Source organism: Nycticebus coucang, chromosome 20 (genome assembly GCF_027406575.1).
Source record: "Nycticebus coucang isolate mNycCou1 chromosome 20, mNycCou1.pri, whole genome shotgun sequence".
In the NCBI taxonomy this organism is placed as follows: domain Eukaryota; kingdom Metazoa; phylum Chordata; class Mammalia; order Primates; family Lorisidae; genus Nycticebus; species Nycticebus coucang.
This window is the reverse complement of record NC_069799.1, coordinates 61,574,192-61,598,628: the sequence shown is the minus strand read 5'-3', so window position 1 is coordinate 61,598,628 and position 24,437 is coordinate 61,574,192. Positions and strand designations below refer to the sequence as shown.

The following is a 24,437-nucleotide window of genomic DNA, read 5'->3' as shown; positions in this document are numbered from 1 at the left end:
TTGGTCAGTTTGGTCAGAGACAGGTGGTCTAGAATGACCTTTCTCATACATCTGAGGCTTTTCCACCCACTAGGATGACTGGAGTGACTTCATGTGCACATCTTGGAGAAAGTTACCTTTAGATTCTTTTTTTTTTTTTATGTGTACGTCTAATACATAATTTTATTTTTATAGAGATATTTGAGGCACTCTTATTGTTAATTTATGAGTGAGTAAACTGAGGCTTTGAGACATAAGGTGATTTTCTAAACCTCACTGTCCATCAAACTATTGCTGTGATAGAGTGGGACTCTTGGACAAACTGCACTTTCCACTATGTGGCTCTAAAGTGTGGCAATAATAGGGACTGTCACAGATGAAATGATAAACAGGAGAGCTTACTGCTTTCAAGAAGCTTAATATCTGTTATTTAGTAGTAGTTCAAATCCCATTCAGTTGAGTCCATCAGGGATGTTCTTTTTCATCTTGTCTACTTGGGTTCTTCCTGTGGAGACCAGAAGGGGTCCAGAGAGCCATGAGAGCCTCAAACCTGAGTCCCAGGCATCTTTCAAGCCTTCTCTTGCTTTACGCTTTCTAATGTCTCCATTGGCCAAAGCCATCAGATGGCCAAGCCCACAATGTAGGAGAAGACCTCAGGGCACAGACGCAGGCAGGTGTGGAATGTGACAGGCCAGGCTTCTAGCCATTCTCCACAAAAGGGGAACAATGATAGAGGGTCCCCAAGTGACATCCTGAGTGAAAAGGAGACTGTTTAAAGACTGGCCATCCAGATAACTCGGATTTCAGAGAAATCATTGATTCTGTGATGAAATCTCCTTTTCTGGAGACAGACGTAGATTTGAATCTTGGTTCTACCACATTCTTAATATAGGACTTTGAACAAGTTTGTTGGCCTCTGCGTGCCTCAGTTTTTCAATCTGTTAAGTGGATACAACAGCACCAAATGCATACCCCCCAGGGGTCTAGTGGGGGTTCTGTGTGATGAGGCACACAGAACTTTAGTCCAAAGCTTGTAATAAGCACCCGATGGGTGTTCACCATCTTTACTTTATTGTAATCATGGATTCTCAAGTGATGAACTGGAAGCAGTTAGGACCCAGGAGTCCACATGGGAGATGATAAAGACCTGAAATGGGCAGTGGTAGTTGAGGCAAGGAAGAGAGGATAGGTTTGAGAAATATGTAGGGGTTAACATTGAGCAAAAGGATTGACTGTAGATGAAACTCTAAAAACAAGTTAGACTGAGATTTCCAGATTTTCTAGCTTAGGCGACTAGGTGGACTGTTTGCTTCTAAGTGATATAGAAGAGAGAGGGAAAACTGATTTAGAAGGAAACTGATGATTTTCATGTGTGGTTAAGTGTGAAATACCCATAGGAATGTAGGGTTATGGGCACCCACTGAATAGACACTTTGAGTTTAGTTCAAGCTAGCCATGCCCAAGGCAGGAGATTGGACAGCAGGGAAGAAATTGAGACCCCCGCCCCCCTCCCCCTTGAAGGGAGCTAAACTCAGGTATCTGGAAGCAGAGAAGACCAAAGTCAGCTAACAGAGACAAGGGAAAGAGGAACAGAATTTTGCTTCCCCCAGGAGGAAGCAACAACTCAATACTGATCCAAACAAAGGCACTTTAGATTCCCAGTCAAGTGGTGAGAATCTCACGTCAGCAGGTGGGAGGAAGAGAGAAGCACATGGCTTTGCTTGAGAATCACAGAACCATGACTAGGGTTGGGGCGTGGGGTACCAAGTTGGTTCTTTGAGGAATTCTCCCAACTTTTTCATCAAGAATCTGGGGTAACTAGAGGAATCCATCTCTTACCCTGGAAGAGGCCAGAAAGTCTTCTAGGCAGAGGAGATTTCAGAGGGTGGACTGGTTGCTTATGTTAGGACCTTGGAGGGATGGCTTCAGACAGCATATGTGTCTGGAAGCTCTGGGCTTGAACATACACAGGCAAAACTAGAGTATAGGCCAAAGAATCTTCAAATAGTGATCCACTAAGTCATTAATTCTTAAACTGATGCAAACCATGAATCATCTTGCCATGCAAATGTATGTGACATAAAATTACCCATACAATTTCAGGATGTGTCTAACATTTTTGAAAGCTTATTCATGGAAAAGCTATAGGTCTGAGGACCAAAGTAAGAACCTAATGTAGAGAAGAGGTAGGAGGGAGCAGCTGTCATGGGGAGCTGAATCCTCACTCTGAAGAGTGGTGCTGAAACACATCAGGGCAAAGACACAAGGTTTGTGCTATTTAACCATGAAGTCCCCAGAATGACTCAAAAACTGGGTAAGAACACATTGAGAACAGTTGAGAGAAACCATCATTCTGCTCCATCCTGGTATAGTGGGTACTGAGGCTAATAGGACTGAGCCTGGTGAAAAAGTGAGGCTCTGGGAATTGGAGAGAAAGGATTCCAATTTCTACCTGTTACAAAAAAAAAAAAAAAAGAAAAAAGATTCAAGCATTCCTTATAAGGTTTACTTTGAAAGAGGGACTTAAGAAAGTTGGTTTTCACTTTCCTGGGTTTAGAACCAACTGGCAGGGCATCCCACTCACTCTCTGTTTGGTCTCAGAATTGCACAGGTGGCTTGGTGCTCTTTCAGAGGACATTGTGTATGTGAGGCTTGGGTCTGCTCTGCTCGGTGCGTGGTCAGTGATCTTTACCCAGCAGCTACTACAAAAAGCGCAGGTGTCCCATGGGGTAGTGAACAGTTCTGTATTACAAAGCATTGAGGCAATGTAAAGGACAGTCTGGGGTTCCTCTCGAGCCACTGAACTTCTTCCTGTTTTAAGCAGCTGTGAGTCCCCTGGTGTGCCTCCCACCCAGCACCTGGTGTCTGCAGACTTGTCATCTTGTTCTTCGTGTACATCTCCGATGTTGCGTGACCAGAGACACGGACGAACAGCAGCTTTGTTGTGGGTGTGAACTTGCTTCTGTAATTATTAAGTCAAGAAACAGACTACACAAGATGAGGTGGAGTGTAGCAAAGATCTTTAGTTAGGGGTTTGAATTTATATCTTTTTAGTCACATACGCACTTAATCTATTATCTATTAGTTTCACCATTATCTCAATTTACTTATTTGAAATTAACTAAAAAGGAAATATCTTGTTACCACATCAACATAATCACTTTTGCAGTAAACATCTTCTTCTAAATACTGAGTAATCTCTGGGCAGGTGTGTAAACAAAATCATAAAGAAGAAAGTAGCCACAGGGGAACAGAGTTAATGGAAAAATATCTTCAAGCACTCACTCAGTTTAATCAGTATGAAGTAGTGACTGTGTCTTCTCAGGGCAGAGCACCTATAGACCTCTGACAATATGTTGTTAACATAAGTTAACCCTCTGGCCCATATTGCTGAGGAAGAGTGGCATGCCCTTTGATCTCAGGCTTCACGGGTACAGTTCCAGAGATATGGCTTAAGGAATTTACAACTTCAAGGAAGCCAACTCTGCATGTAACTCAGGGGGGTCCAAGTCTCTTAAGCCTCTGGAAAAAAAGCAAGTCATTTTAATTCACACTGAATTTATTTTGTGTGCTTGATGTAGGATATGTGTATTTCTAAATATTATCCTACATCCAAGGAGAGGGGAACCCCAGCTACCTCCTCTTGAGTATTACCCACCCTTTCTTCTCTTCAGGCTGAAATACAGCATGGAAAGATACTAGGCAGATGAGAGATTTGGGCTGTGGGTTTGCAGCCTCTCTGAGTGGAGCCTGGCCCTCCTACGGCAACTCTCTAACTTCTCAGAGTCCTCCCACCACTATTTCCACCTTCTCAGCCCTCTAAGCCATGGCGGTTGCTCAAAGCTCATTCAAGAGACCAACTTTTCTGATAAACCAACAACTAGCAAAGCACCAAAACTACACTCCAGCCTTCCCAGTTACAGTCACTTGTTTGGTTGACCCAGAACATTCTCTAGTCAGACAAGAAATATCACAAGCCAAATTCAACCCTCGCCACCCTAACACGGAATTTAAACCCTTTGCATCTGTTCATGAGGGGTATAAAGAAACGCATCCCTGGTAACTTAAATTCCAGACGGAGATAGGTGACTCAATCTTAGAGAATAAGAAGCCTGAGGGTAAAGAACTTGTTTGTGCAAATTCAGCCATGTGTCACTAGCCATGTTAAACTCTGAAGGACAGAACACTGGAAATGCCACTCTGAAAAATCAGACTACTTCTTAAAGAAGCTTTGAGAATAAATATAGTTTTTGTCTAATACACCAAAACTTTCCAGAGATTAAGCTGAAATAGCAAACAACAGTAAGCGGCGGGTGGGGTACTCAAAGCTTTGTGTTGGATAATAATGACAAACCGCCCTTCTGAACGTTTTCCAGCAGGGCACAAACATGGCATAGAAAACAATGTTAATGACCAAAAGAACATTTTGTATATTTCAATAAAGGTTTTCTATAAAATCTTTCAATATTACATAATTACAATTAAGTTGAAAGGGCCACCATGGGATACACAGTCTTGGTTGATTCCATGTTAATGTCCAAGATTGGACAGGTGAAGTCCAGCAGCATTATCAGAATCACACTGCAAGCATCCCATCCCTGGGCCTCTCTAGCCACGTGCCTGAGGTTTCACAATCTTTCTCAAGTGCTTGTTGTAATGACCCTAAGGCTTGACTATAGATAAAGCAACACATTCACCCAGTGAAATATTTTCTCTTAAGTATTCCCCAGTGCATCCCAAAAGAAAATGGTATGTGGGATTAACACATATTATTCCTCAATAAAACCTGGTCGTGAGCCCTTTGTTTGAATGAATCTACCCTAGGGGAGACTTTTTGTTCAAAGGGGGATATCATTTATCAATACACTATTTTCTAGTTGAAAAGGAACCTTTTGGTGCCTGGATTAAAAAGCATTTCAAATAATATTTTGTCTTAAGCTAATAGGAACCTGTGTCCAGAGACAGTAGGGGTCCTAAAGAGAGAGAAACCCATCGACAGCATTTAATTTCAAATCTTATCTTCCCCCCAAATAGTGAGGATGAGGTGCTAATATGGCCAAAATTGTGTTCTGGAACCTCAGGTCGGCAAGAATAAAGTAGGAACATGTTTGTTACACATGGTGTCAGCTCCTGCTCAGGAAAGGCAATTTATAGATTTATGTCACTCATTCTTCCTTCAGAGGGTCTTTTTAAAACTTTTATCACAGTTCTTCAGGGACTTGGCAGTGGGTTATCTGCCAGAGCCATGATTCATGTTGAGCAGTTGTGAAAAATCAACACTGAAATGAGAAACCCCAGCCACTGTGGCAAAGTTCACCTCGCACAGCAGGTGTGTCCAGCGGCCGGGGCTTCTGCCTGCAGAGCACCCTGGTTATGGACCAGCTTGTCCCAGTTACAGGGACACAACACATACGCATACTGTTCAGAAGCTCCGCCTATCTGCGCGGTGCTGTGGATGCTCTTGAGAGTCGATGATTGCAACTAAAGAACTCAGATATGTTGAACATTCAGCGCAATTCTGTCGTCTTTTGGCAAATCAAGGGCTGATTTTTAAATTTGGAAATAACTTGGCATTTTGCTTCTCTTTCTTCCCGTATGACTGTCTTTGGGCCTGATTCTTTTTTTTTTTTTTTTCCCAGTTTTGGCCATGGCAGGGCTCAAACCTACCACCCCCGGTAGGTATATGGGGCCAGTGCCCTATTCCTTGAGCCACAGGTACCACCCTGGGCCTGATTTTCAAGTGCATTGATGAGAGTTATTATTAACTAACATAAATGGTAAAAACACTATAGAAAAGCCATTAAGAGCAATGGCTTTTGAAGAGACTTAGATTGGAATTTTTAGCTCCATCTCTTATAAACTGTGCCTAGGGCCTGTCACTTCTCTGAGATTCAAGTTCCCTGTCCTGTATGTTGATAAAAAAGGGATCCTATTTCTCTAGTGGTGTGGATGAGCTGAAATTGCATGATGTTAAAAGCAATTACCACAATGCTGGGCTGAGAATATGCATTCAGTAAACATTAACAATCTTTGTGTTTACTAGCAACAAAGTCATTTTGTAAAGAATATGTTCTCAGCCTTAATTCCAGCTCATACCATTACAAGTGCCCATCAAGACTGTAAAAGTATGTGAAGTCGGTAGTAGGAGAAATGTTAGTATTGAAGCTAATGGATATCCAAAGGATAAAATGGAAGAGAGGCTTTAAAAGGGTGAAAAGGTTATCACTATGCTCTTTGCTGCTAAACCACCTGTGACGTGTTTTGTTTTTTCTGCTGTCTTTATTGTTTCGTCTCTGCCTCCCTTTTTTTTTTTTTTTCGTTATTTAAGACCTTTATTAACAGGTGCTTGCAGTTTGACTTTTTTGAAAAAATCAAGTTGTAAACTTTTATTACAAATTAAAAATGAAGTTCTTAAAAATCTCAACTTGACCAGATATGAAACAATTTAAAAACCTTTAAAGGCGTTACTGAGAAAAACCAGGCTTTTTTAAAAAACACGTTTGTTATTACCAAAAAAGACTTCTGTAGGTAAAAATAATAAAAACCCCGTGCTGCATAGATAATGCAGATAGTTCTAGTTATCTGGTCAACGGGTAAAAAGCAAGCACTTAAGGTCTTCAGCTTCAATCTTTTGCTCATTTCTTATTGCTGGAATTTCATATTCATTTCTTCTTGTTGGATGAGTAAACCGGATGATGGTAGAGATGGTAAGCGGGCATTTACTCAGCCCCGCCCTGCTCAGCCTCTGGAGTGGACGAATTCTCAGCTGGTGGATGGGCTGCTTTTGTCTCTTGGCCATCTTGTGGTTTAGGGTTTTCTGGGTGTCTGCGTCCGTAATTGAAGTTGCAACCGTACCAACGTTGAGGCGGCTACTGACCTTGGGTCTCATCTCCTTGATTCTCTTCATCCTCTTCATTGCCGTCCTCTCTGGGCTGTCTTTGGTCAGGAGGGCCCCTGCGGAATCGTGGTCTATAATCCGGATACATATTCTGTCTTACTGGTCTACCTTGTTCTCCTGTGCCCTGGTTGTCAACACCCTCCATCACTTCTCCCTGCACAGGAGGGTTGGAATACTGTGGTGGACGCCCATAGGGTCTCTGCACATAGTAAGGTGGGAACCTTCGCCTGCGGTAGGGCCGGCGTTGTTGGGCCTGGCCTTCAGGAGCGCTGTCCATCCCTGGGCCTGGCCTTCAGGAGCACGCTCAGATCCCTCCTCCTTTTCCCCACTCTGGCTATTCTGGTAATTCTGCTGGTAATTGCATGGAGGACCTATGATGGTTACGGTCTGCTGCGTATTTACTGCCTTGAACTGGAATTCCACCAGGGCCTGTAACATTAGCTGCCTCCGCACCCTTTTCTCCTTCAACATCATCAAACTCCACAGTCTCTCCATCTCCTACACTGCGAAGGTGCTTCCTGGGATTATTCTTCTTTATGGCAGTCTGGTGTACAAATACATCTTCCTTGGTGTCATTCCTGTTGATGAAACCATATCCGTTTCTCACATTGAACCATTTTACTGTTCCCAAAACCTTCCTTGCGATGACCTTCTTGTCCCCGCCGGCAGGTGCCACCGATGTGAGGCCACCCGGGCCACCGCTCCCTGCGCCGCTGCCTGTAGTGCCGGGGGCTTGGTGTGGCAGCGCTGAGGTCAGGGCAGCGGGCGGCTGCTGGGTCTCGGCCTCGCTGCTCATGGTTGCGGTGATGGTGACTGGGGCCGGCTGCGGCAGCTGCGGCTCCTCCCGATGTGTGATGGTAACTAGGCGGGCGGCGGTGGTGGGGCTGCTCAGGGCTCTCTGGGGTCCGCTCTCCGCTCCCGCTACCGATCAAACTCTGCCTCCCTTCTTTGAAGGCCTTAATGCCCAACCTTCTGCAGAAATGCACTTCTGCATCCCCACCAGCTATAAGCAGCTACTGTGGCCAGGGTTAAGGAGCACGCACAACTCTGTCATCGGGAAAACACAGAGAAATTCCTGCATCCCGAGAAGGGGTGTTTAGACAAAGGAAACCATGGGATGAGTGGACTGAATGAGAGTTGGCAAACTTCCATTGAAAAGTTAGTTTCTGGAAGTTTTAGCCACCGCAATTAGGGAAGAAAAGGCGATCAAAGGTATCCATATAGGGTCAGAAGAGATCAAACTCTCGCTCTTCGCAGATGATATGATTGTGTATCTGGAAAACACTAGGGACTCTACTACAAAACTCCTAGAAGTGATCAAGGAATACAGCAGCGTCTCAGGTTACAAAATCAACATTCATAAATCGGTAGCCTTTATATATACCAACAACAGTCAAATTGAAAAAGCAGTTAAGGACTCTGTCCCATTCACAGTAGTGCCAAAGAAGATGAAATATTTGGGAATTTACCTAACAAAAGACGTGAAAGATCTCTATAAAGAGAACTATGAAACTCTAAGAAAAGAAATAGCTGAAAATTTTAACAAATGGAAAAACATACCATGCTCATGGCTAGGAAGAATCAACATTATCAAAATGTCCATACTACCCAAAGCAATATATAATTTCAACGCACTCCCTATTAAAGCTCCACTGTCATATTTTAAAGATCTTGAAAAAACATTACTTCGTTTTATATGGAATCAGAAAAACCTCGAATAGCCAAGACATTACTCAGAAATAAAAACAAAACAGGAGGAATCACACTACCAGACCTCAGACTTTACTACAAATCGATAGTGATCAAAACAGCATGGTATTGGCACAAAAACAGAGAAGTAGATATCTGGAATAGAATAGAGAACCAAGAGATGAATCCAGCTACTTACCGCTATTTGATTTTTGACAAGCCAATTAAAAACATTCAGTGGGGAAAAAATTCCCTATTTAACAAATGGTGCTGGGCGAACTGGCTGGCAACCTGCAGAAGACTGAAATTGGACCCACACCTTTCACCATTAACTAAGATAGACTCTCATTGGATTAAAGATTTAAACTTAAGACATGAAACTATAAAAATACTAGAGGAGAATGCAGGGAAAACCCTTGAAGAAATTGGTCTGGGTGAGTATTTCATGAGGAGAACCCCCCGGGCAATTGAAGCAGCTTCAAAAATACACTACTGGGACTTGATCAAACTAAAAAGCTTCTGCACAGCTAAGAACACAGTAAGCAGAGCAAGCAGACAGCCCTCAGAATGGGAGAAGATATTTGCAGGGTATAACTCTGACAAAGGTTTAATAACCAGAATCCACAGAGAACTCAAACGCATCAGCAAGAAAAAAACAAGGGATCCCATCGCAGGCTGGGCAAGGGATTTGAAGAGAAACTTCTCTGAAGAAGACAGGCGCACGGCCTTCAGACATATGAAAAAATGCTCATCATCTTTAATCATCAGAGAAATGCAAATCAAAACTACTTTGAGATATCATCTAACTCCAATGAGACTAGCCTATATCACAAAATCTCAAGACCAGAGATGTTGGCGTGGATGCGGAGAAAAGGGAACACTTCTGCACTGCTGGTGGGAATGCAAATTAATACATTCCTTTTGGAAAGATATATGGAGAACACTCAGAGATCTAAAAATAGATCTGCCATTCAATCCTGTAATTCCTCTGCTGGGCATATACCCAGAAGACCAAAAATCACAACATAACAAAGATATTTGTACCAGAATGTTTATTGCAGCCCAATTCATAATAGCTAAGTCATGGAAAAAGCCCAAGTGCCCATCGATCCATGAATGGCTTAATAAATTGTGGTATATGTATACCATGGAATACTATGCAGCCTTAAAGAAAGATGGAGACTTTACCTCTTTCATGTTTACACGGATGGAGCTGGAACATATTCTTCTTAGTAAAGTATCCCAAGAATGGAAGAAAAAATACCCAATGTATACAGCCCTACTATGAAACTAATTTGGGACTCTCACATGAAAGCTATAACCCAGCTACAACTTAACAATAGGGGGAAGTGGGAAGGGGGGGGTGGGTAGAGGGAGGGGAATCGGTGGGATCACACCTGTGGTGCATATTACAGGGGTATTTGCGAAACTTGGTAAATGTAGAATGTAAATGTTTTGGCACAGTAACTGAGATAACGCCGGAAAGGCTATGTTAACCACTGTGATAAAAATGTGTCAAATGGTTTATGAAGTGAGTGTATGATGCCCCATAATCATATCATTGTATACAGTTATGATTTAATAAAAAAATTAAAAAAAAAAAAAAAAAAGAAAAGTTAGTTTCTCATTTGGCATTGGTAGAGAGTCAATTGCCAAAATCTATTTTTAAAACTTCTTCTTAGGAGCTTGGTCTACCTCTGAAGAGGTTTTGAAGATCCGGGGATTGTTTGTACCAACTTGCCATTCTCCTGTTTATTCTTTTAATGGGAGGGATTAAAACGATTTTTGTTTAAAATATTTTTAAGAGATGTAATTTGGATAGTAACAGCAATAGGGAAGTTACCTGCGTGGTGGTGATATTTGTAGCCATGAAAACAAAGAAAATCCCAAAGGGAGAGAAGAAGCAGGGAATGTGGGTACAGAACTTGGGGGGAATCTTTTGTTCCGTTGATGGATATGGGGAGAGGAGACAAGCCTGGAAGGCCGAGACTTAGAGAAATAACTTCTGTGTCTTTGGCACATAAAGCAAGCTGGTGAGTAGGGGACTTGAGCAGAGGTTTTCAAAGTTATTTTAGATACTGATCCTCCTTCTGCAAGGATTTTATGTCAAATACAAGACTTAAACCAACAAGAGCAAGCCAGTGGGTCACAGTAAGTGGCAACTTTCAAGCATTTCATAGACACTCATTTAAATCTTACCCAACCCTGTGAAATAGGTCTTATTTATTACTCCCATTTACAGATGAGTGAACTGGAGCCCGGAGAAGTGAAGTAACTTGCTGGAGGTCATGTAGTCAGTAAAGGGTAGAGCCAACATTAGGATTCAGAAAGTTTGACCCCCAGGATTAGAAGGGTCTTGGGAAAATTTCCTGGAGGAGAGAAAAAAACAGCATCTGGCCTTCCGCAGGCCCCAGCAGCAGCCAGACCAGGAGAAAAGGGGCAGGACCATGGTTCTTCCATCGTTACATTGCTCCGTTCCAAAAGGTTCAGCCAACGTCTCGCTTTGAGATCTCCCTTCATTCCTCATTCTTTACAACTTGATGGGGTTTTCATTTCCCTCTAAAATCTCATGAAAGATAATCTCAGCTTTCCCATAGGGCTTCAAACCAAATCTCAAAAAGAAAAAGAACAAAACAAAACATTCCAAAGGGGAATGAGGAGAAATGGAAGTCATTGCTGCATTGGCAGGGAGAGCAGGCTGGGAGGACTTTCATGGTGCTGTAAAAATCATAGCACATCTCCAGCACGGGGTATAGGGTTGAATCAGGAATCAGGAAGAACTTTCGATAACTCAAACCTGGTGCAGTACAGAGGCACACACAGCTGGTGAGGGGGAAAAGAAACAGCGTTCCTAGAACTTTGGGCCAGGAAAGCCTGTACAGAAGGGAGGGCGTATTTAAACTACAGTTGGCTTTTCTTCCAAACATTCTGTCTCTAACTTTTTAAAGGCCTCATTTGCTGCTTTATAAGTTTAAGGAAGAGCCCATCTGTGTTCTATTCTGTCTTACAAACAAAAAAATCCAACTTAGCTCCTATATGTACCGTCCCTCGAGCGATTTAAGGTAAGCATTTGGTTTCTTTCTTCCAAGAGTGGCAGTGACACCCACACTGGGCCTTCTGTGAACTTCTCAAGCCCATGCTGAACTTGAGCAATTTTATAAAGTCATCAGACTCTGGCCCCCAGTCTGGGTTGCTAAAATACCAAGGCTCACTCTTAAACTTGTGTGTGCTCCTGATAAACAGTGACACTTCCTGCACGCAGTGGGAACTCAATCACTTTAAAGTCAATCGGAACTCGTGGTGCAGAGGTATCATCCGTCAGCTCCACGAGTTACGTAGGCAGTGCGTGTCTTAGCGCACCAACCACATTTTCAGCTTGACTGCTTATAAAAAATCAATCCGAACTGAATTGCTTTGGAATAATATTATGGTCTGGATAAGGCAAAATCAGCAGATACTGGGGCTTTTGACCATCCTTTATATTTACGTAAATTAATTTCCATTGCGGGGGGGGGCAACCTTTTTTCTTCTCTGCTGCAAATTGGAAGAAGAGTTGCCTAGGGCCACGTATTAAATACACGAACACTACTGAAAGCTAATGAGCAAAAATAAATAAATAAAAGATCTGTGCATACTTTTCCTGATATCTAATATCACAGATAGATAAAACAGCCCTCAAATAATCAACATGCAGTCCACAGGGCATAGGTTAGACGCCCTGAGTGTGTACTACACACCAAATTGTGGACTTGGTGATGAGATTTCCAACACTGTTGAATAAAACTTCAGCAATGAGGCTCCCCCTCCAATGCTGGGGAGAGATATTTTTATTTTATTTTCTAAAATGATCCTTAGCTATTTTTTAATTGATTGACCCTTAATGAAGATGCATACATTTCTAAACCATATGTGAGAGCAACAGGAGATGGTTTTTAGTTTTTGACAACTGGTCACCAAATGAGGCCCGGAATGGATAAACCCTGGCTGTGTAACTCTCAGATACCTCTTCCTGTCTCTTCCTAACTGATAATCTTTGGAGATTTGGAGTCGTCTTTAACACAACGGTGAGATTGTGCATACCAAGGACCTCGGAAGGCACAGAGAGGGAACATGCATTTAAGTGCAGAAATATCTCGGATTTCATTTGTATTTTTGCCGAGGAGTTATAAAGCTGTTCTTATACCAGTGTTGTCATCAAATAACTCAGTCCCCATAAATCCTCAATTCCATTTCCTATTATTTCTAACTAAAAGAAGAGTCAGGTAAATGTGTTCATCTTGAAACACCTGGTAGAGCTCTGTCACATGGAGAACTGGAAATCCAGGCTTGGAGGAAGGCTTACACCTATTTTAAAGCAATGTTAAGTGCACTGAGAAGGCCCAAAATAGCTCCATGCAGTTTCAAAATGAGAAGAATAGCCAAGAGGACAATTGGAGATAGAATTATTTTCCATATATTTTGCAAATCCAGGCAATGCATTCTCCATTCAAGCCACAAAATGAATGAACAGCCTGAGATGAAGGCTCAAATTGCTTTTACCTTGGGGCCACTGTCTTTTGCCTCTTGGGAGGCATTTTAATTTAAACTCTCTTCTTAGTTGGGGAAAGTGGGAGGAGATGGGGCTAATTATCACAAAAGTAGATTTCATCCCTAATCTCGCCGTTGGAACTAGCTTACATGAGAACGTGAAATATTTTACTTTTTACAAGAATCTGTTCTCTCTCTGAATAACATAAGGATAAAGGTTTTTTCTCTAACGGTCCACTAATGAACCTCTCGGTCTTTCGTCCTACTACAGAAAGTGCTCAGATCTCTTAATACCGAAACACACACCAAGGAAGGAAGCAGTGGTTAGGACATTCTCTCTCTCTCTTACACACATACACATTGTCTTTAAAAAAAATAAACTTTGCCATTAAAAAAAATGGAGACTTTACATCCTTTGTATTAACCTGGATGGACTTGGAAGACATTATTCTTAGTAAAGCATCACAAGAATGGAGAAGCATGAATCCTATGTACTCAATTTTGATATGAGGACAATTAATGACAATTATGGTTATGGGGGGGAAACAGAAAGAGGGAAGGAGGGAGGTGGGTGGGGCCTTGGTGTGTGTCACACTTTATGGGGGCAAGACATGATTGCAAGAGGGAGTTTACCTAACAATTGCAATCAGTGTAACCTGGCTTATTGTACCCTCAATGAATCCTCAACAATAAAAAAAAAATAATAATAAAAATAAATAAACTTTAACTTACTAATATTCACGATGTAAGTGATAAATGTTGAAATACTTCAGAAAGAATATTAAAACATTGTTTAGAAGACTTATAAGTAACTAACTCTTAAAAAGGAAGACAAATTAGCATAAAGTGCTATAAATATATATATATATTTAGCATTTTTGCTGTAGTTCACTAGGAATAAATGAATCAAATGTTCTGGTCAAAAAGAAGTTTGATGACTACAAAGGCTTGACCAAAAGGATAAAACATGTTGAAATTATTAGATTCAGTGCGTTTACCTCTGGGAGCAAAATGGCTTCTAAGATTCCTCACAGTAGTAGCATTAATAATAATAATAATTCTCAGAATCATTCTATAATTTATGTTGAGTAAGCCGAGAAACAAACATGAGTACTTATGGGGGAAAAAAACATTTACTGCATTTACTTAGCTGTTCTTTCTACATAGAGCTATTTTAAGAGATTTTGCGAGAACTGCCTACCAGTTCTAACCAGCATCCAATGTCCAAACAGACATTTTAGTCAGATAGCAGAAGGGGGAAAAAAACTCAAGCATGTCTGTCTTTTTCATTGTCACACAAACATTTTGTTCAAATTATTACTGATAATTTAACCTCCTATAAAAAATTGAAATATTCTTAATGTCTATCCCTTGAATGTCTTATGGCACTAAAATTCCTATCCTCCTAAAAATGATATTACAAATAGAAATATATAACCCCTACTGTAGAATGAAGCTTGTAGATTTTCCATATGGTCCAGAAACCTTCTGTCTTGAATCACCCCTAATATGATTACTCTTTTGGCTGACTTGCTGGTCAAATCAGAGTACGTGGTTGATCCCGTGGTTTACCACGTAGTCAGACATGAAATGAGCTTAAAACATTGGGCCATGCCAGTGTACATGCCAATGTAATCATGTTGTCCATGCATTGGACCCTGCTTACACTGCAAAGCATTCAGGGAATGAAGATCACATGTATTTGCACAAACATTCTGTAAAACTCTGTTGCAAGAACATAGGGTCACATCAGTTACGTGAAAAATAGTGAAGTCATTTACCAAGTAAAAGGCGTGCCTCTGGAAGGCTTCTTTTAATCACTCCAAGGACCTTACTTCAGAAAGCAAATACAACAAATTGTTTGGAACGGCTCTGCAGCCCAGTAAATTACTAGCCTGCAAATGTGAGCCAGAAAGCATTTGCATCACGTCTCTGAAATGCCTGATCTAGGCTGAGTGTTCTGCCAACATTTCCAGAGCTATAAGTCATTTTACAACCCCAAATGTGACTCCGAACGTTGAAAAGCACTGATGTTGTGTTTTGTTCTGTGTTCCTTCACATTCCTTTCTGTTCCAAACCCTTCTGTCTCTTTTTAAAACCAAGTAAATATGGCCTTGGTTTTCAGAGATAAACAAAGGGGCCTCTTGGAGTTGGTGGTTGCTTTGAGTTCTACAAGTTAGGGCACATTTGATGGGATATCCACAGCAGGAAGCTATCTATACTTTATGGAGAAAAATGTGACTGAGGAGACTTGATAAATTTCACTCTTCAGAGTTGTCCGAAGAATTTAGGCTGTCATGGAAAATTCACTGGACAGAGAGGAAAAAAAAGACGTTTTGGTGTCGGTCCTGTAACTGAAGACAATTACCTAAACTCTTTAAGGGTGAATGTCCTTTGTAAATTAGCATGGTATGACTAGCCCATGGTTAGTCAAGGATGAGCTTTGAATTGGATATAATTTTCTAGCAATAAATTAAGAGTCAGGCACCATGGCCACTCCTGGGGCTATCAGCACATATTTTCACAAGACATGGGGCATTGTTACAGTCACACAACAGAAAGTTAACAAACATTGTATGGGGTTGAAATCAACAAACTTGGTTTCTTGTAACATGTTCTAACAACTGAGATTTTGGTCCAATAAATGGCTCCCTTTTTGAGGGATACTTTAAAGCTCTTTGAAGTTCCTAAAGTAAAATTAAGATATTGAAATACTAGTTTATTGGATAGAACTGGGATGGGCTAACTAGGATAAAGCAATTTTGTAAAGGAATTGCATATATTTCTTCATTTGTCTAGAAAAGATAGATGGTTTTCTGGAAAGATGTCATGATTAGAGGAAAGCAGATCAGGGTTTAAGTCTAGGCCTGTTAAGAACAAACTGTGTAACCAAGGGTAAGGATACGGCTCACCTTTTTCTGAAGTTATTTCCAGGCCAACAGTTCCATGGCTATTTTCATTAAAGGGGAAACCAAGGAAAAATATTACCGAGATGGTCTTTTAAACACCACAGTGGTATTATGTGCCCTCCATAAATATTCAAAAGCTATTTAGTGCTGGACGCTGATCCCTGACCGAGAGTAATTTTGTGTCCTTACTCTGTTTACAACCTTAGCAATACTCCTAACACTATTCAACGAAGATTTCGCATCAACCAACCACTTGAAATGAACAATGGAAGTGCTCTTTGGTGCACCTCATCGTGTGTTTTTATTTAGATCTTTCATTTTTAACAGTGTTACGGTTTATGTATGTAAAGAGAAGATTAAAAAAAAAAAAATAGGAGATGACAGCAAAACGAGCTCCCTGGAAGCCTAACAAGATGTCTGCCACAGGAATTGTGACTTCCATTTGTAACTTGTAGGTTCGTACCACAAGGAGCGAAAATTAGAGGTTTATTCTTTGATCTCCAAGCCAATTCTGAAACGCAGCAAGTGGTTTTCATTCATCCCAATGTGTTCCCCAAAACCCAATGGTATCAAAGAAAAATATGGTAAGGAAGGGGTGAAGCAGAGGAACACGACTCTTTATTTTTAGAACAAGACCGTTAGGTAAATTTTCTTCCTCAGATGCAAGACTTCAGGGGAGAAGCGTAGAAGTGGATCCTTCAAAACTAGAGAGTGCATCACTTTCAGTAAGGTTCAACTATCACTCAGGATCACTCAAAATGGGAGTCCAGGCAGGAAAGCAAAACACAATCCTGCTTTTGTGAATCTTAATAGTAGAAAGTTCTAACTATTGGTTGAGTAAAGCCAAACGTGTTATAACCTCGGGTACGTCCATGGAATTACACAGAAGATATCTGAATTGGGAGTTTCCAGCTTAAAGTAGCTGCTTGATTTAGATGAGAGAAAACGTTTTTGAACACCATGTGTGTTTGCCTCAAGACAACCAGATTGATACTGGTCCAGGGACCCCACATCATTCATCCTCAGTGACTGTTCACTCCTTTAGGCAAAGTAACATCCTGCACTTGGTGCATCCACAGGACACTCAGTTAACTCCAAAGACAAAATTGGATGCTGTGGATGCCCCTGTGGTTCCATCTTAAGAGTTCATGGGGTTGGATGGCTCTGGCAAGACCTTTAATGGGTGTGCTTTAAGGAAAGATTGGAAACTCTATTGCAGCTGCATTAGAGGCAGCGGGGAAAATGTCTGGATGAATTAAACACAAATGAAGCCTGACCTCCCAGATAGTACTCAATGTGTGTCCTATAATCAATCTTTTCCCAGCTCTTCCTGCCTCTTCCCGCCTCTTCCCGCCTCTCCCCGCCTCTCCCCAACTTTCCCCAACTTGCTTCATGGCTAGGTCCAGCCTCAGATGGAAACCAAAGAGATGGCATTATTTAAAGAGTCTCAAAGTTCCTACTGTGCCAGATTTATTCCTCTGTTGACTGGAATTCCGCAGTAAACAGCAGCAGTTCTTACCCAGGACTAGCTATGTGGATGAGAGCTACCTGGAATAGGACTGGAAGAGCTTATTAAAAGGTAGCATAGGGAACCAGGGTGGGAGGTGTTCTTTATCTAGAAGCGACGGACCCTGGCTTCCCTGAAAAGTGTGGGTATAAATATGCTTTTGAATCATCAGGCTTAGAATTTAAAACTATAAATGCTCTGGGGGGAGTGGGAGGAAGAAGGATGTGGCTGTAATTTATGACCAGGGTTAGAAACACCCGTCTCAAAGGGCCAGGATGAAAGGCAGCCTCCTCACAAATCATCCTCCCTGAGAGAACCATTGCTCCTTCCTGCCTTAATGGTGATTCCAATCACATTCTCTTACCATTCAATGTCAGCTTAACCTCAGTGTGTTCGTTTAGTCTTTTATGCCCTGTGTATGTTCCAGGGCAGAGAACTAAGTCTGCAGAGGAAAACCGGATATTCCCCAAGGTCACACAGGTCTGCTGGCAACAGATAAAGCCCAAATTCCATTATTTTATTTCTGATCCAACGTATGTTCTACTTTGCCACAACCACCATCACCATCCATTTGTTTATTTCTCACCTGATTGCATGGATATTCCGAAATAGCACCCCAGTCTAAGAAGCTGTATGAAGGCTGGAATGGGAAAGTGGTGTTAAGTACCTAAAGCTATGTTTGGAATATAGAAAAGGGTTGACAAACGCTCCCTTCAGCAAGGATCCTCTTAGTCCTACCCATAGGGCGTGTCCCAGCTGAAGTCTTTGCACAGCCCTGAGAAGGTTCTGGTTGGAAGCCAGAGTGGGGCTGGAGGAGGCAAGAGGCTGGGTTGTTGAGAACTGAGAAGTGCAGTGGCGAGGAAGTTAAGGAAAACTTTGCAGGATCAGCTCTGTCCCTGGTGATAGAGTCAATAGATTCTTCTTACAGAGGATAATCAGCTCCCAAAATCCCCTTAAGGAACAGATGGGATGTAGGAGTTGAGAACTCTATTCAGGGAGTGCAGTAACCACATTAGATACTATGGTTTTAGCCAACTCACCCAACTGGCTTGTGATTCAGGTCTCTCCATCTGCTAATGTGCTAAAATAATAGGCCTCTCCCTCTTCTGCACCGCCGTGCCTGGCAGACATGCTCCAAGGGGCACTCTGCAAAGCCCCTGAGATACCTCACATGGATTCAAAACTATCCCAGGTGCAAGGAACCCACTTGCTAAGTGCAATGGTTAAAGAGAAATTAATTTTAACCTTCGTAGCCCCTGAATTTCTGCAGCCCTTTCTAAACGTAAATATTAGTTTCAAAGGAACAATTGATCCGGAAGCTATTTATATGGATCAATATATTTTGCTGCGCGTCATATCAATTAAGATAAGCAGTTCAAGCTGAAACACCCTTTGATATTTTGATCAAAACCAAAAGACAGCAACACAATGAACCTTGCTTCTCTGCAGTCAGTTACATAAGATCTATCAAAGTGAATCCACAACCAGCTTGATTGAATGTGCCACAAGCCCCAGCAATACTAATTAGAGCTGTGTCTTTAAGATATGTGTCGTTTAAAGAACTGAAATAATCTTCCTCTATAAGCAAAGATACATTCTCCACATTCTCTCTCCCTTAAGGCTTCCTTAAAATGATGCCAACTCCGAACAGCACAATTTTTCATTCTAAGTTTTAAAACATGTGAAAATTATCTTATTCTGTGAGTGGCTTTGGAAAGTTTATGTAAGTTACAATTTGAGGGTGGTATTTTTTTTTTTTTTTTAGAAATGACATTTTTTGATGGTTCATTTAAAATGATTGTTGCTTCAAGATGTTTTCCCTAATGTGAGAGAACTTAAAAATCTTAAATTTAGCTTTAGAGAGACTTAGATGTTCTTTGAGATTCAAAGTTACAAGTTTGAATAAAGTAGTTTTTATTTGATTCAATTGCACTTCACTTACAGGAGACTGTGCTTTCAGGATAATGAAGATTTTTGTCCATATACTATCCCAAAAGTTAACATTATATTCAGCAAGATCAATAAAAATAGTCGAACCTGCGTTTTGATGGGTATGAAGCAAACAAGTTAATTAGCTCAATTTCTCACTTTTAAACCAGTTATAGCTCTTGGGAGGAGGAGATGGTGGAATTCTGGGTTGAGAAAAGAGAAAGCTGATGATACACTCAAAATGTACTTTTCACAGAGTGTTATACAAATAAAGGGAGCTGGAAGCAACATGACCACAGGACCCCAGGACTGGGTGACTTTCTACCTTTTAGGAATGGGAGACTATCAGTTGGGCGATGATTCTGGAGAAAGTACTTCGTATGTTCTACTATGATCCAGCTGTGGTGTGAGCTGGAAATGAGAAATTGAAAAAATGCCCTTGCTTGGCCAACTCAGCAATATCCTGTGTGTCCCCTGGGTTGCTGCATGGGTGAAAACGGACGGCGACTGGCCTCATGCAGACATGGCCAGAGCCATGAAGACAGCCCAAGGTCTCTACATCCCACCCTAACTTTATGGAATGACTTAGAGAGGGTTTCTGTAGCAGATGAGCCCCTCTAGGGGTCTAATCCTCCAAAGCCCCGTAGAGACATGGCACCTTCACTCACCCCAACTTCCATCACCAGGCTTTGCATCTATCATTCCATTTGACTTTTTCATCTGTGAGCTGCAAAGATGTCACCTCCAATAAATTTACCTCGACAAAGCACTTGAAAAAGTGGTGCCATTGTCACCTTAGTAATGGCTTTGAGAACCCATAAGTCAAAAACACTTGAAACGATGACACAGTTGTAATAAGCCATGTGTGTAACAACATGCATAGCTGAGATCACTTCAAATTACGACAAACAGCCCTAAAAATCCACCATGATTGAAAAGCTCCTTCTCCGAAAAGTCAATGTTATCTCTGTCCTTGTCTAACTTGATTTGCTGGTTTAGCAAGAGATTAATGACAGTTGAGTCCAGAGGCACATGAAGCCGGGTAATTATATACAAATGCTCAAGTATACACACACACACACACACACGCGCGCACGTGCTCGCGCACACACACACCCTCTCTAGATGTGTAGACAGAGATGTATAAAATCTTACCTTTTCATATTCTAACAAGCTAAGACAAGCTATTTGTCGCAAGACAGACTAGCAGGAATGTGGCATCACCCATCATAACTGGGGAGAGGGAGGAGGCGGAGATGCTGTACTCATCCATAGCATTATCTAAACACTTAATAAGACTCCACGAAGATCTGTGATTTCAGCCTCATACGTAGTTAATTTTAGGAGAAAAAGAATCACCCTATCTACTTGTTATGGCATAATGTAGCAAATGTAGCAGAAATAATCACTTGGCAAAATGAAAATTTCCCTTCGAGTTGACTTGTTGCTGTATTAGGCAGACCCACCCATAGAAGTACGACTCTGGCTTTGATCCAAATTATGGTCAGTGGTGTTTCCATTAAAAAAAAAAAAAAACTACAGAAAGACCAGATTGCGAATTAGACAGAAAAAAAAAGCTGTATGGATGAATCAATCAAATGTAATCATATATTCCATCTTTAATTTTTAGTCACTTTCCTTAGGAAATGGTGAAATTATAAACTTTTCTGTAGATTGTGGGAAGAAGGGGAAGCCTGAAGGAGAGGGGAACCACACTCATAAATAAATGGAGATTCTAATCTCAGATCTGTTGCTAATTAGCTGGGACCTGAAGCATCCTTTCCCCAAATAATTATGAAGAATTCTGCTAGATGCAGGGACATACAGGCCAGAGAGAGAACACAGATTGTTCTGATTAACAGAGACAAATCTCTGAAGAAACAGGTGACTTACTCTTTCTGGATGAGGGGTGCAAAGTTCAAAAGATACTACCAGGAAGAAAGTGGGAGGCGGAAGCACAGTGTCTTCCTCCAGGCCTCCACAACGTCTTTGCAGTAGTGGGTTCGTGCCGGACGACCTTCTTCCTGCTAATATTGTGATGTTCTCTGTCCTATTCCATGTGCTCTCATTTGGGGCCAACACATCTGACCAGTTTGGAAGTATTTGCCAAGGCAGACCCTTCTATCAGGCCCTACTGACTTAGCGAAGGTGACTGGTCACTTCATCCCCATGAAAAGCCTAGTTCTCTGCCAATAAAAGGATGACCTAGCATAAGAAAGGTCATGTTGATGTCTGAATTGTGGCTGGACATCTCAGGCTGCAGTCAGATGAGTGCAATTGTTTCCATCATGGAGTTAGCACACAGTGACAGATTTCAGAATGAGAAAATACAAGGAACGTAAGAAGCAAAGCAGTCCAGGGAGACTGGCATCAGTTAACCCCGCCAGGTCTCAGCACAGAAAGCGGACTTTCAGAGCTAGACACTCTTCGCTCAGTCACTTCTAAAAGCAGGGTTGTTTGTTTGTTTGTTTGTTTGTTTCTGGTATTTTCCTCCCCACAAATCATGAAACAAATGTCAAGTGGAATTACAGAGGGGGTTCTTTCTCTTGATACTGACATCGAGGGTGGGCTGTGTGGGCAAATGGAATATTACTGTTCCTTGACAACATGAGGCTCAGAAAATATCAGAAAGCAGAGTGAGTTTAAAATGGGTATTTACATATAATATCCGTGCATATTTACATTTAATATCATATTGGATTTAATTTTATTACTTTCCGGAAGGCAATTGGGAGAAAAATAAACACAGTGGAATGTTATCGGCATGCAGAATCAATATGATAATCGCATGGCTGATATAAACTCATAAGAAAACGCTCCTGACATTTCATCGGAGCTTCTTAATTTAGTATTTACAATGTCTGTGTGAAATGATATAGTAGTTTTATTCTTTAATTACGGAGATGGCAGAATGTAACAGATTCCTGACTTCTCCCTTTAATTACTATTAGCTTGCTCTCAAACTGTTGAATACAAACACATATAAGTTGGTCCCTTGTTAGATTTCGCCCTGGCTTGTATTTAAAATAACTTCTAATCCTTCCTGATAAATGCTCTGAAAGAAAAAGGCTTTTCCTCTCCAATATGTGGACTTGTATTATGAGCGATAATGGAACACAGGGGTATGAGTATGGTGAGATAATCACAGAGCAAAATAAAAACGATGCATTGGGGGACTTTAACCTCCCCCAAATTATTATTCATCTCGCCAATGTCCTTTAGATATATTGCTCCTTCCTGTAAGGTGATAAGCACTTTTGGAAATAAGGGCTGAATTTTTTTTATTATGTTCAATGTCTATAATTTTTAAATGGCATTATTTGGACTAGCAAGTGAGTAATACAGGGTAAGGCAGAATGGGGGCAAACAGATGCTTTGGCCGTCTCCCCAGCTAGCAGAGAATTCATGAGAGTGAGCCACCACCAGAGTAATGTTTGTGGAAAGAGCACTGGGCCTGTGTTTCTAGAGTCATTTGGATTGGAGGATCTGGGTTAACTAATCTCTGAGGTTGATTAGGTTTACCAGATGTCTCCTTCCTCCCCCATTTTCTCTTTGGTAATTTTAACAATTTTTATTATGCTCTTGGATTTAACATCGATTAGATGTCTGTTAGCATTCCTGCTCTGCCAGAGTGGTAGAAGAATACCCCCACCTACCCATTTTTCCATTTCCTTCCAAATAAGTGATCCTCCCAACCCCTGGGACCCAGGCCCCCACTGTGAAGTAAGCCAGCAATTGCCATAGGCAGTTTCTCCACAGTTGTTTTTCTGACTACAAAGGCAGATTTGCCTCATGGCAAATAGCTCCATTTAAACAAAACAAAAGTTATAAAACTCCACCATCTCTCCCGGCCTGATCTTGAGTGATTAACATTCCCTACAACTCCACAGAGGCTGCCTTGCAGAACTCAGCAAGGGAGAATTGATTGAGTCACTTATTCACGAATAAAAATGAACAAGGTGCCAGCCCTGTTGACAGGAGAGAGATGAGTCCAGCCTTATCTCCGTGTCATTGCCCTTGCCTGTTGCTATCACACTATTAAGATAAAGCAGGTTGCCCAGGTTTTTAAGCCACTGATTATAAGCTGGGTAGTGAATTCAGAATTTTCTCTGTGCAAGTATTGGCCAGAGCCCAGACAGAGGTAAACTGGTAAATAAAAATAACCTACTCTTTAGGAAACAGACATGTGGTGTGGACCAGAGTGCTTAATGTAGCGAGACAGAGCTTGTCCATGCCTGGTTCTTTCACCATCAAATAACGAGTAGTGATAAAGGGATGGGAATTGATGAAGAAGTGAGCTCTGAAGAACTCAATGGTATCAATGAGTGCAGATTAATAAAGACAGCCTGGCTCCTGGCTGCCTGTCCCTGGGAGCCGTCTTCCCATCAATAAATGAGGTGTACGGAGCTCTAGTTCCTGATTTATGACTGTGTGACCTATTCACTATTCTCTGCTTTAATTTATAAAGCCGTGGAGTAGAGACACAAAATATTTCATCCAATTGTCGGGAAGATAAGAGGTATAAAAGTACAGTGCGTTTTCATTATTTGTGGAGTCCATAATTATCAATTCACCTGCTCTTTAAAATGTATTGGTAACCCCCCACCCCAAATCAATGCTTGTGGCTCTGTCATTCTTGAACATGCACAAAGCAGTGAAAAATTTGAGTCATCTGGTGCTCTCATTCCCAGTTGAAGTCCAGCGAGGCTGCACCAGGCCTTCCTGCACCCGCTCTCAGACACACAAACACGTGTCCTGTTCCTGGGCTATTTGGTACCACGTTTTCACCCACTTGTGCTTTTTGCTGGTGATTTTGTTGTTAAAAACGGCTGTTGAAGGAAGCCTAATGTTCTTAAGGGCAAGAAAGCTATGCTATTCCTTACTGAGAAAATCCATGTGTTCCATTAGCTTTCTTTAAGCATGTGTCGTGATGCTGCTGACTGTAAGTTCAATGTTAATGATCAACAATATGTAGTAAATGAGATGTATTCAAACAGAA

General features: G+C 41.4%; 1 protein-coding gene and 1 pseudogene across 2 annotated transcripts in view; one reads left to right on the top strand and one right to left on the bottom strand.

The window, feature by feature from the left end:
- Positions 1-24,437, top strand: part of CELF2 (CUGBP Elav-like family member 2) — a 766,349-nt gene that overhangs the window by 109,052 nt on the left and 632,860 nt on the right. The gene's annotated exons all lie outside the window — the stretch shown is intronic.
- On the bottom strand, positions 6,699-7,792 carry LOC128572386 (Y-box-binding protein 1-like; annotated as a pseudogene). Its single transcript, XR_008376193.1, has 2 exons — positions 7,168-7,792; positions 6,699-7,135 (listed from the first exon to the last, which is right to left on the bottom strand). The product of XR_008376193.1 is annotated as a Y-box-binding protein 1-like (transcript).